Source organism: Cricetulus griseus, assembly GCF_003668045.3.
Source record: "Cricetulus griseus strain 17A/GY chromosome 1 unlocalized genomic scaffold, alternate assembly CriGri-PICRH-1.0 chr1_0, whole genome shotgun sequence".
Lineage (NCBI taxonomy): Eukaryota > Metazoa > Chordata > Mammalia > Rodentia > Cricetidae > Cricetulus > Cricetulus griseus.
The window spans coordinates 172,102,397-172,115,531 of record NW_023276806.1 but is presented as its reverse complement, the minus strand read 5'-3'; positions in this window follow the sequence as shown (position 1 = coordinate 172,115,531).

Here is a 13,135-nt window from a genome sequence, read left to right as displayed (position 1 = left end):
GGCATGGAGTGGACTTCCAGCAGGGTGTTCAGGATGATTTTTTTTCTTTTGCCTGTTTTTAAATTTTATATAAATGGCATATATTATGATTGATTTTTTATCTGGCTCCTCTGGCTCAAAAATCATGGTTGTGAGAATATCTGTGTTGGTGCATGTGACAAAAGATTATTCACTTTTATGAATATATTTCACAAACAAAATCACCACTCACCATTAATAGGATTTTGAGTTATTTTCATCTGCGAAATATATTTAAGTTTTCACTATTGTTCAACTATAAACACTGAGATTTAAAATACTCTTCCATATATCTTTTGGTGAAACATAATACCCATTCCAGATAAGAGAGGGAGAGATGGACTATTGCTGAAGGAACCTATTTCAAAATGCTAGTTCAGCAGAACCTGTAAAAACTAAAGAGAAGTTCTTGCATGTCAAATGTAAAGTAAAAAATCCAGAGTCCATAGATAACCAAGTATGCAGCCCACCCAGCTCTTAGATACATCTGCCCATTTCAGCAGTCCTTGGACTTCCTCTTTGGTGGCCGTGTAGGGCATGGGACAAGAGATAAAGCTCAGGCCCCAGGTGGAGAGAATGATAGGTCTTTGCTACTCAAAGTGGCCTTGCAGATCAGCCCACACAGTCCAGTGCTGGCCCGGAGATATGGACAGAAATGAGGTATTAGAAACTCACATAACTCCCAAGTGGTGCTCTGTGTTTGTACTTTATGGAGCGTCTGACTATGATGGTACAAAAGGCTGACAAGGCACCATAGGGGATGCATGCCCAAAGCTCTGGCCCATCCCCAAATCTCCAGACTCTGGGTGGAAGAGTGAACTGGAAAACAAAGTCTTTCATGTTGGTTTTAACCTCAGTAGGGGGTAGTGAGCTCAAGGGAACCATCTCAAACTATGGTTTGAGAAATTCTGTTGCCAATTCACACTTTCATTTCACTTGAAAGATCTCAAGCCAAGACTGTGTGTCCTCTGTTTGAAGTGTCCCTACACACTTAGCAGAAATGAGTCTGAAGTGTCTCTAAGAAGGGAAAGGAGCAGAAACTCCAAGTCAGGCTTCAAAAAGTTCCACCAGTCATGAAACACTGTTTACATGGAAAACCACCAACACTGGGGAGAGCAGAACCCAGTGAGAGATGCAACAGATGACCTGAATCATGTCCACAAAGGCCTCTGGTATTGGAATTATCAACTATCGATATAAGAAAATAAGTTAGAAAAAAATAACATTTCAAAAACGTAACTAAGAAAAAGGGACCATCAGGAATGACCAGGTATTCTCAAAGTGAAAAAGCATCATAACAGACATTTGCCTCTGATAGGATGGGCTACTATCTTTTCACATAGATCCAGCCTAAAATGTAAATTTGTAGGGATATTTAAAGAAAGTAAAGGAAATCACCGAGAGATTAGGAAACTCCTGGATGCATACTTTGCAATATCGTGTGCAAAATATGCAGGTCTGCGTCTGAGTGTAGGAAATCAGTTCCTTTTAAGTCACTGAAGTATTTATTGGAACCACGTGAGGGAAAGCCAGAACAGTATACACAGGGACTTCCCAAACATGTGGGAAGTCAGTACATGGCAGTCAGCCCTGCAGATAAAAAGAAGAGAATAGTGGCCTTTTCAATACATGTTCTGAGACTAGTGTTTAACTACATAAAACAGTAAAATGAGACCATATCTTCCCACAGACCTACATTCATAAGCCTCTTCCAAGGATCTCAGAACCTAGAAATCAGTCACATGGTAATAGGCTTTAGAAAATTGGAAAAATAATTCGGACATTTTGATAATACTACCCTTTCTATTTTTCATGATTCCTCCATCACATGTATCTTCCTGTAGACTTCCAAATGTCATTCAGTTGAACATTGTGACAAATTCCCATAACTCTAGCTATCTCAGAGGATAACATAGTAGGATCCAGGACAGCCTCAGCCACATAGAGAGTTCCAGGACATAGGAATCATGGCAATTGTCAAAAACCAGTAACAACAGCAGAAGTATTTCAAGATGTTAGTTCTCTTCTGTGAGAAATAAAGGAAATAATGGGTTTTTAAGTTACTGGTATATATGTGACCTAAAATATATGTAATTTAACTCAAGCAGAATTGCTTGTATAATAAAATGAAGTCACAAAACTGTATTCTCACTGTTATCAGTTAATACAGTGAAGCCTCCTGTTTCATGACCCTGAACTCCTGAGTCACACACACTGTGCTGTGACACACATTGTTATGAGTGCCCGAGAGGTCCAGACAAAATGGCTCACAAGATTGCTAACAATGTAATAAAAATTAAAGGAAAAATTCAGGTGACAAATTTCTCAACATATCCATTGGTAGGACAATAGACACACCATTATTGGGCATCATTTCACGACATTTTATATGACGGGGAGCAATGACTTTTCTGAACATTTCATATAAACAGAATCATAACAGTTTAACAGTTTAGGTTTATATGTATCTTCTTTTGCTTAGCACAATTTTTGACATTCATTCATGTTGTAGAGTGTGTCAGTAGTTAATTTGGGGGTTTTAGTTTGCATGTTTTGGGATGCTAAAGATAAAACACATGGCCTCACACATGTATGCAAGAGTATGCAAGTTTTTGAGCACCGAACCACATCTGAAGATCAGGTTTCCTTCGTTGCTAAAGCGGTATCCTAATGCACCCTTTATCATCCGTGTCCCTGTGATGATGAGTGACGCTGCCGGGAATACGTCCATGGAGCTTCCTTGGCAGACTGATGAGGTCCATGGGGCTCTTCTTAGGTTAATCCTTAGATATATTTAATGACTTTTAAAAAATATTTAAGATTCAAGGGAAAGAAATATTGAAATGTGGATATTGTCAACATGTTAAAATGCTGTGATATACTAATGATGTCCTCATTCGAAACAGAAACAAATGTGAAGAACTTGAAATAGAACATTCTGCTGTAGTGAATGTGAGTGAAGAGCTGTTCAAATGAACTATTCTCACAAACTTAGCATTTAGCCCAAAAAGCAAGCTCAGTATAAGAAAATATATCCCTATTGGGCTGAAGAGATGGCTCATCCTTAAAAGGCTGCACCTATAACTAAAACATAAGAAAGTGTACTCCTGCATCAAGCTTAGATTGACACCAAATAATACTACTTGTTATTTAGGTACTCACAGTGGAGTAGGGAAATGTATGCGGATAACAAACTCAGAATGAGAATTACAGGTAGGAAAGAGAAAGAGACATTTTAAGGAAAGGTACAGGAAATTTAAATATATATTGTATCACTACATGTTTTATTGGTTAGATGGGTAGGTCCACTGGTGTTTGCTGTTGTATGTTGTTTTATGTATTGTATTATACATGCAATGTTTCTAACACATTTCCATACATATATACTGTTTCATAAGAAATTACCATAATGAACTAACTCTTAAATTGTGTAATGAAAAATATTCCCATTTAAGTGTCAAATATATATTCAAAATGTTAATGAACATGTCTGCAATACTATACAATAGTCAAATTGTGGAATTAAAAGTAGAAAGAGAAATATGATGTCATCTCTCATATCTTAAATAAGTTAAATTTTCCCATGGTGGTTTGGTTAAATTTTAAACCTGCCTTCAAATCCTTTTAGAGATATTCAATATCTCTAAATTAATTCTCTTTATGTTTTCTTTAACTTTTCTATCAACTTAAGCTCATTTGGAATTTTCACAGACAATGTTTCCAGGTAATTTTTAAAAATTCTGTACAGTATTTTAGAACTCACAAAACCTTTTGGTTATAACTACACAGACCTTAACTCAGTTTAGTTTAATCAAAAGGCAGTTTACTGATTATGAATACTGATAAGCTCAGGGCAAGTTTTAGCCATGTACATGGCTGAAATAATGCAGCTGGACTCTCATCCCTGCTTTTTAATTTTCTTTCCTAGAATGACATAGGTCTTGGGTGGACCCTGGGAACATGGTAGCCCCTGGCTAGTCCAGGCTTGTTTTATCATTAGAGGATTGAATCAGATTGGGCTGACCAGGAGTCACATGTCAAGCCTCAAACCAGCTGCTGTGATGAAGTGTGGTTGTCCCGGTCTGGGGCATTTCCCTTAGAGCCCAGTGCAGAGATGGATGTATCTGAATCAGGAAGGAGGAAGGTGGCCTCATGAGGGAAGTGTACCAAAAGAAAGGTGGCAATGAGAAGCAAATGCCCATGTTGTCAACTGAGGGTGCACATGTCCTTCCCTGGACTCCCGCTAGAAATTCATGCTATGCCGTGTCATCTCGTTAACACAGTGTATCTGCCAACATCTGGCAGCACTGGTGAGTGCTGAGAAAGGCTTATTTTCACAAACGACATTCGAGGCAAGGTAAATTTTAATATGCTTTTGGTTATTACTATTATTATTTGGTGGTGAACAAACCCAGGGTAAATTATAAACAGGCACTCTGTCCCTGAACAATATACTCAGCCTAATGAATTTTAATTTCATTTAATAAAAGGTCTGGACCACCGTAAAGCAGAAGGCAGGATTTTCATGCCCTCTAAAACAGCATTAATAGTGTTTTCTGTCTGGATCCTCATCTTGCTACTTCCATAATGAAATTATATATGAAGAATATATTTTACCAAAAGCTTTCTAGTATAGTTAAATAAAAAAGAAGGATTTGTTTAATATTGTTGGACTCAATGCTGTGTATACTGATATAATGGGAAAATTATTCAGTACCATTTCTCTCTGAGGAAATATTACCCACATTATCAATGTCTTACTACACCTGAGATTATAGAAAACACGATAGACACTCTCAGCACCCATAACCTAGTTGCTGACTTTTCACTACAAATGAATTATTTTGGAATCCAATTGCTGATTAGTAGTGCTTAGAAAGTAAGTTTTCTGTAACACAGAAAGAGAGAGAGAGAAAGAGAAAGGGAGAGAGGGAGGAAGGGAGAGAGAGAAAGAGAAAGGGAGAGAGGGAGGGAGAGAGAGAGGGAGAGAAGGAGGGAGAGAGAGAGAGAGAGAGAGAGAGAGAGAGAGAGAGAGAGAGAGAGAATTGGAGAGATCTGCCCACTTTGTCAAAAGAAATCTTCTGAGATATTTCCTTATAAAATTTCATCTGATTGAATAGGTGTTCTGAGTTCTGCTTATGATCAGTTACGCTGAATGTAATTAATTCATTAAATATAGTTCAGCTATAGTAGGCCAAGTATCACACCAAGTCATGGTGATTCAAAATGATCGAGTTATAACTGAGTAGAAGAAACATGTGACTTTGGTGTGATAAATACCTTGACGACATGAATGTCATGTATTGTGGCACTGGGAGGAGCATGAACTGGAAAACATGGTCAGATGCAGTGACAGTGATGCTAGGAAACATCTCAGTGAGTAAGAAATGTCTGAGAGGAGACTTGGGCTGTCTCAATGGGAGGACTCCCACAGGGACATGAGAGTAGAGTAGGGGAGGAAAGGACAACCAAACCCTCATAAAGAGAGGACTCTGCAAGCAGGGTGTCCAGCCAACTAAAACAAGCTTACATCAATGAGGCGTTACAGCTAAAGATGCCGGAAGCTCTCGCACACCTGGGGAAAGTGCCTACAGAGAAATTATGTCACATATTCACTGAGGTTTTATTCATGAAATTACAGTGAATTTTGTCTCAAAACAGTCTAGTAGGTTATTTTCCTTGAGATGGCTGTAGGCTAGACATTAGGTTAGGACCCAGGAAACTTTCCTTATAAAGGGCCAGATGGTATTTTGGGTTTTACCAATTTAATCTGATTTATATAACTATACAAAGACTTTATATAACCATATAATTAATAACAGGTGTCTATGTGGACTGACAAATTCAAGCTCAAAGCACTGGTTTGTGGTGCTTGGGAGGTCCTGGTTTTCACTCCCTAGATTGTGCCTTGAATGCTGTGCCCTGTGGACATGGAATATGTTCCTCACACAGCAGAGAGTGGAGATGGCAAACCCATTCCCACAATCCCATTTATTTATAAGGTCACTGATCCATTCCTGGGCTCTCTGCCCTTATGACCTAAACTCTCTGTTAGGTCCCACCTGAACACAGTTGCACTGGAGATGAAACTATTGACAACATGAACATGGAGGGGCAAAAACTTTCAAAGCCCAGCAACCACCTGACACAGCTTTCATTGCAACTGTCCCAGAGGCTGGAATAGGTACATGTGTGTGGCTGTGTTCCAATACAACTCAAAACCCTTACACAGGCAACTTTTCCAAGGTCCCTACTAAGTAAATAACCTATACATTCAATCTTCCTAACCATGCTGATTCCAACAACAAAAGGCCTGGGCAGCTCTCCCTTGGCTCCTGGAGGTCATGTGAAGAAATTCTTTCTTCTTCTGGGGAGAAGTACTGAAGAGAGAAGAAAACTTCTGTCCTGTCTGCCTGTTTCATCCCCTACCCTGGAAAGGAAAGAGATAAGGAAATGTGTGTAGATAAATGGCTTTTCTTTTTCCAACGTGAGCTTCCCTTTTGAGTTCATATTGTAAAGCATCCGACTTGCTGCCCTCATCACAGGTTTGACCTATATGTGGTACACAGGTGTGCATGGAAGTGATTTACCTATGCAAGTTTGCAGGAAATGTTGCTTTCTGATTATGAATTACTGCCCTTTCTTCCAAATACAGCATATCATAGTTAAGGTTTAAGCCTGGCCATAGAGGCCTATTTAGCACACTGATAAAAGTCTGTCACATTTAGTGAATGTGTGGGTCTTAGACCATGAAACTCACCCTGAAAGGCATAAAACTGTTCAAAACTGGGAATTTGTGCCCTTTTTTAGTGGGGTGGCATAAAATTGGCTACCTCTAGTAATTTATTTTTCTCATTCTTTGTCTTCATTTGAATTTGAGAACGTCTTTAAGGATTAGAGGGAACTATTTCATTCCAAACAATTTATCTCTATGAATTCCGTTTTTGTGCATTTCACACGTCAGAGACACACAATAAAGCCACCATTACTTGCCAGTTGCATGAACTTTGATCTTAAAAGGGTCATGGGTCAGTTTCAAACAAAGTACCAAATGTGAAATAATAAGCAACTTCCATGCCTACGATATTACGAGATTTTGTTTTTTCACATAGTAGATACAATGGTACATTTTTGTCTTTATTTTTTAGTTAATAATATGGACATGACTGGAAATCATGGGCAAATATGACAGTCCTATCAAAGACAAGCTTCTAGAATTACATGATCTGGTATCATATTTCTTTTTTTCCAAATCGATTGATGAGAAATTCATTAACATTAAAGAATTTAATATGCAAAAGGCCATTTACAAAGTTTACCTAAAAATCAAGAGAAATATAACATTGATCCTTCTATAAAACTGGTCACTATTAACACACAAAGCTAAACATTTCCTGCCAACATCACAGGGACTATTTCAAGAAGTAATTTTTAAAGCTTCAAGTTAGCCAATTAATATAACTCATAGGAATATGCTAAATATATCAAGTTTAACGTCAAAATGCTAAAGAAGGCTATTAATATTGCTAATACTAGAACTTCAGTATGAAGCTATGTAAATGAACTTGAGTCTGTGGTTGAATGTGTTGAAAGCCAGGTGGTTTTATAAATAATTAAGTGGTACAAATGGTTTGCGTATGGCATCCAGGTTTTGCATTGTATCCAACCTTCTATTAAAACCCAGGTCTCTGCATGCAGAGTTAGCCCTCATTGGTTCAGACTACTTAAAGCACTTTGGAGTTTTGTTTCATGAGAATTCATAAGTGCAAAATTCAATAATATGGTCTTAACACAATTCATGAATCTAACAAATGTAAGTTAATTATAGGAAATAACAGTTATAATTTATTTGAAAATACGATGAACACTAGTACTAACTTTATGAATTATACAAATGGTAGTTCTGATAAATTGAAGCCTTTAAAATTGTCACTATTACTACTTTTCACAAGAACATGTGACATAAACAGCAAAAGCATAAAACTCTGTCCTTGCTGAGACCAGTTTTGCAACCATTAAAGCATCAACTTTCTCAAGTACCATCTAGATTTTTGTCAATGGACTTTTACATTAAATTCATTTCTAATGAAACTCACAGTTATTTATGGCATTGCTTCTCCTTTCTGGGAAATTCCCTAATTTAATTCACACAGCTACTGCCTGCAAGTTCTTCACAATTTACTAATTCAACTGGGAATATTGAGTCTACACAGCCTTACTCAATAGGGTTTCTGAAATACTGCCAATCACAAAAAAACCCTTTCATTTAAAACATAATATATAATTTAACACATACACAGTGATGTAAATTGTTAACTGCTTATCTTTTTAGCAAATGTGGAATTCAAGTTAAAGGTATTTATAGTAGTTTTCTGCTCAGTGTGAGTAATCTTAGGCCTTTGAGTTGTCATAAGTTATGAAAGTTATGAAAGCTGGCAAAGGGACTACATGTTTCATGGTCTTCTAATACATAGTTCTCAAATAGTACTCAGAAATACTCTTACAGTTAAATGTCCATCTCATAAAAAGGGTGTCTACTTGTTTTCTCTTCATGAGAACATAGTCTAGCCACTCAGCATCTTTCACAGAAGCCCTTGGTAGGTGAACTGCAGTTCCTTTAGGAGCCATGCAGGCACCATGGAGAGGATTACAGTTTGAACTCCACATGAAGTGAGAAATGCTTCCCAGTTAGAAGGCTTAGGGACCAAAATTTCCCAGTGAAGGAACCACACCCCTCTATCCAGTGATCCAGCCCTTTGACCTGGGTGGACAAGTTGATCCATGACTGACAGGGTAGTGGATTATGTAGGGGCAGGAGCTTTGCTTTCGAGACAAACCCTAAATTTTGTATGTCACTAAGCAGTGCTTTCTGGGAAGTGAGTACTGGGCTTGTGTGACAACATTTCTCACTGAATTTCAGAGTGAGTCACCAGTGGGGCACTGATAAAGGTGTGGCACCATGGCCTGCCCTGTGATTTCCAGGTCAAAGGAAAAGGAAAGAAAGAAGAGGAAATGACAACTGCCAACAGAAGGAAGGGCTGTGAAAGGTGTCAACACTGAAAAATGTTACTGACCTCAAAGTGACCTTCAGTACACTATTGCTCCAGCTGAAGGATAAACTAAGCGTAGGCTTAAGTCTGTCTCTGTCTCTGTCTCTGTCTCTGTCTCTCTCTGTCTCTGTCTCTCTCTCTCTCTCTCTCTCTCTCTCTCTCTCTCTCTCTCTCTCATTAGGATGTCATGTATTCCATTCCAAGATGGCCTCCAACTCTCTATATAGCTGAGACTAACGTTGAATTCTCTGATTCTCTGGATGTTTGCGCTCCAGATATGCACCACTATGCTCACTTTATAAGGAGCTGGTGTTCAAACCCAGGACTTCAGGTATGACAGACAAGCATTCTCTTCACTGAGCCACACTCCCAACCCCAAAATCAAACAGGAAAAGTAATATGGAGCTTTGTCTTTCACCAAGTAAGTTGTATCGTTATTAAAAAAATAACTGTTGTTTAGGTATACAATATGCTATTGTGGGATGCATATAGATATTAAAGGTTGCCATAGTGAGGCAGGTTAAAGTATATTTCAGCCTGTGCAGTTATCCATTATGTTTTGTTTGAGAAGGCAGGGGTGGAGGGTTGAAAACTATATATACTAGTATGAATCCCATACAGCATGTACAACATTCTTATTGCCTGTAGTCCTTATGTTTTATGTTAGATCTCTATACTTTCTCGTCTAACATATCTGCTACCCTTTTCCACCATATTTTGAGTTTTGTTAATATTTTATATAAATATGCATTTTATTGCAACAAGTAATTGTCCTAATCTCTTTCTATGCATATATGTGTTCTCTCTGAATGGATGGATAGATAGATAGATAGATAGATAGATAGATACCTCACAATTTGTTCACAGAGAGTTAAAGAGCACATATAAGGCATATTCTTTAAGATAGTAACTCAAATATAAACCCTGAAATATAGTGAAGACTGTGGCTTAGTGATTGCATCATCTTATATTTACTACTGATTATAACAGACAGGATTTGTTGATCTGTTACAATTTATTTAGTTTATTTTAATTAGAAAAAAATATTTTACAAGTCAATCCCAGGTCCCTCTCCCTTCCCTCCTCCCCTGCCCCCCCAACTAACATCCTACCTATTCCATACCCTTTCTGGTCCCCAGTGAGGGTGAGGCCTTCCATAGGTGGGTCTTCAGAGTCTGTCATAGCCTTTGGGATAGGGCCTAGGCCAACCCCCTTGTGTCTAGGCTCAGTGAGCATCCCTCCATGTGGGATGGGCTCCCAAAGTCTATTCCTATGTTAGAGATAAGTACTGATCCACTACAAGAGGCCCCAGAGATTTCCAAGGTCGCCTCACTGACACCCACATTCAGGGGATCTGGTTCACTCCCATGCTGGTTTCCTAGCTATCAGTCTGGGGACCAAGAACTCTCCCTTGTTCAGGTCAGCTGTGGGTTTCACCAGCCTGGTCTGGACCCCTTTGCTCATCAGTCCTCCTTCTCTGCAACTGGATTTAAGTTCAGTTCAAGGTTTAGCTGTGGGTGTCGGCTTCTACTTCCACCAGCTGCTGGATGAAGGCTATAGAATGGCATATGAATTAGTCATCAATCTCACTATTAGGAGAGGGCATTTAAGGTATAGTGCAGGTATTTTTGACATCATTTGCTGGCAGTTTGAGGAGCTTAAAGACAAAATGTTAGGGTCTAGTCTTGGTCAACTTAGTTATAAACAAGAAAATTTGAACTTAAGGGAGAAGAAAATCATATTTTGAAGATCTAATAATCAGAATAGCCATTACTAACCTAGCAAATGATTCTCTAAGATAGTTTTCACTATGTAGACTGACTGGCTTGGAGCTCACTGTCTAGACCAGGCTGGCCTCAAACTCATAGAAATGCACCCGTTCTGCTTCCCATGTGCACAGAAGGGAGCAGGCAAAAGCACAGTGTCCTAAGTATCCCCATTTTGACTTCAGACTCCATTTTACTTGTAGGGTGAAACGAAGTTCAGTTTCCCGGACCCTGGGGCAGCTGGGAACCTTCCAATGGCTGACCAACCTCCTCCATAAACCATGGAAATAGTCTTTCTGCATCTTTAGTTCTCTAGAAACATTGTGGCTGTTCCTAACAACAGAAAGAACAAATGAATCTAATTTGTTGGACTGAAAGGTTTGCATTGTATATTGGTTGACCATGATGGAACACTCAAAGAGGCCCCTAATCTCTAAATCCTGATTGGTGAAAATTTTAACTGTAACTTGGCAATAAATGTTTACTGTTAAACCCTACTTCTGCCCCTGCTTGGGGCAGTTAGGAGGAATAGGCTCCTGAGTCTTTGTCCTGCAGCCCTGCTTATCAGTGATCCACTTATGTGGTGGATCATTAAAAGCTTTGGAACTCATAAATGCTGTGTCTCTCCTTCCCTGGGGCACATCTTGAGCTAGGTGTAACAGTACCACAGCACCCTGATTGCTGATGAAACTTTAAGATTTCAAACATAATCTTATGGCCAGATATGGTACTTGACCTGACCACTAAGTTAGGAAATGTATATACAAAATTGACGTTGGAGGACCGAGGAAACCCTGAGGCCATATTTCACTGTGTTCAGACAAATCCCATGTGCTGCCCAAAGCCCAGTGAATGACATCTCTCACCCAGTGAGTATTTAATATTAAACTATTAAAGAAGGAAACAAAACAGAGAAACAAAAGCCAGGGAAACAGAAGCACACTGAGTGTTCAATAGATTGCTTTGCAGTTCAGTGGTCAAATTTTTAGTTTCATGTTATACTCTACATTGTTGTAGAATTCTGTTTCTGAGAAAACATTTGTATGCAAAGGCACTCATTTCCTTTCTTCTTCACAGTAAATGCACAGAGCCGTTATTACTGTTCCATTCTATAGATACAGATGGTCAGGCTCAGTGAACTTAAAAAGGACTCAATAGAGGTTCATTTGAGTAATTACTAGTTGAGCGCCTAGGATGTGCCAGAGACAGCTAGTAAATAACAGCCAAAACTGAACTCAAATCTAATAATTAAATCTACTGTCAAAAAAATGTTGTTTTCAGAATCTTAACAAAGAGAAACAGGCAACAGCTTCCATCTATGAGAACTGGCATGTAGTCTTAGCATTCTAGCACTGTGCCAGCATGCCCTTGGTGATGTTAGCTAGAAAACAACTGACTTTATCTAAACCCTGAAGTATTAAGCATGGACAAACTGTGAGGCGGGATAAAAGCAAGCCAGCCTTTCCCTCTGTACCTCACCTTTTCACCTGTGTACATGTCTACCAGAAAAGCTACCAGAAACAAGCTGTTCTGAATAAAAAGATGACGAAGGAGAAGAGAAATGAAGAAGAGGAAGAAGCCTAATTAAAGTAAAAAAAAAAAAAAAAGTCAAATATGATGTTCTAAAAAAGCAATACCTGGCCACACATATGGAAGGGAACATAGATATTATTGAGAAATGGCTGGGAGACTGCTCTGTTGGAAAAGATCGTGACATTATACATGAAGACCTGGGTTCAATCTTCAGAACCCATGCAAAGAAAAAGTCAACTATGCTCGTCTGCCCTTGTAATCAATGCCAGGACTACAGACTACAGATGTGATGACATGAGGATACTCAGGGCTCTCTGACCAGGCAATTTATCTCTCTGTCTGAAAGGAGGTGGATGACATTACTGAGGAGGTCACCCAATATCAATATTAATATTCTTAGCATTATGGTTGTTATTAAAGATATTTATGTCTTCTGGTTTCCACATGCTCACACACAAATATACATACACAGGCATGCACACACACTTACCCTTACACACCTGCACACACATGCATATAGACACACATTCAAGTGCATAAAATATTTATGAACAAATTAGTGGTAAACATAATTTAGTGATATATGCTGAATAACATTTGAAAGGATAATTTGAAGTATTTGAGAACTACTAACAAGACCTTATTGATTAAGGAATCTTGATATGGGACTAGCCTATCAAACGTTAAACAATAAGAATAGGCAAGAAAGTAATGGAATTACACAGAGAGTGAAATGAAAACCAAGTAGTCTGGTAGATGGTAGATGAT